The sequence below is a fragment of the Octopus bimaculoides genome, chromosome 22 (genome assembly GCF_001194135.2).
Source record: "Octopus bimaculoides isolate UCB-OBI-ISO-001 chromosome 22, ASM119413v2, whole genome shotgun sequence".
In the NCBI taxonomy this organism is placed as follows: domain Eukaryota; kingdom Metazoa; phylum Mollusca; class Cephalopoda; order Octopoda; family Octopodidae; genus Octopus; species Octopus bimaculoides.
The window spans coordinates 22,745,999-22,746,932 of record NC_069002.1 but is presented as its reverse complement, the minus strand read 5'-3'; the positions used below and the strand labels follow the sequence as shown (position 1 = coordinate 22,746,932).

Here is a 934-nt window from a genome sequence, read left to right as displayed (position 1 = left end):
AGGGAGGGAGATAGTTGTAAAGAAAGCTTATCATTGTAAAAGTGATGCTGTTCATTTCCATTCCTCCATGAAAACAATGTCTGGCCATGGGGGAAATACTCTCTTGCTTGGAAACAGGTATGGGTTGGTGACAGGAAGAGCATCCAATCAGAGAATGGAAGAGTGGAGGTTAAAACGATGCTGACGATGTTGATATCTTTAGTCTTTTACTTGTTTCAATCATTAAACTGCGGCCAAGCTAGGGCATCGCCTTCAAGAATTTTTACTCAACTGAATCAACCCCAGTATTTGGGTTTTTTTTACTTTCTTGAGCCTGGGACTTATTCTATGAGTTACTTTTGCTGAACCACTAAGTTACAGGGACATAAATACACCAGCAATCAGTTGGACAAACATAGACACAAAGACACACACATATACAGTATATATATATATCATTATCATCATCATCTTCATCATTTAACGTCTGCTTTCCGTGCTAGCATGGGTTGGACGATTTGAGTGAGGACTGGCGAACCAGATGACTGCACCAGGCTGCAATCTGATCTGGCAGAGTTTCTACAGCTGTATGCCCTTCGTAATGCCAACCACTCCGAGAGTGTAGTGGGTGCATTTATGTGCCACCGGCACGAGGGCCAGTCTGGCAGTACTGGCAACAGCCACGCTCAAATGGTGTTTTTTATATGCCACCTGCACAGGAGTCAGTCCAGCGGCACTGGCAACGACCTCACTCAAATGTTTTGTTTACGTGCCACTGTCACAACTTCCAGTAAGGCGACGCTGGTAACAATCATGCTCAAATGGTGCTTTTTACGTGCCACCAGCATGGAAGCCAGACAGCTGCTCTGGCAGTGATCCCGCTCGGATGGAGCTGTTAGCACTCCACTGGCACGGGTGCCAGTCATTGAATTTGGTTCAATTTCAATTTCACTTG

At 45.2% G+C, this 934-nt stretch overlaps 1 protein-coding gene across 2 annotated transcripts in view; it reads right to left on the bottom strand.

The window, feature by feature from the left end:
- LOC106880957 (phosphatidylinositide phosphatase SAC2) overlaps positions 1 to 934 on the bottom strand; it is a 538,096-nt gene that overhangs the window by 504,872 nt on the left and 32,290 nt on the right. The gene's annotated exons all lie outside the window — the stretch shown is intronic.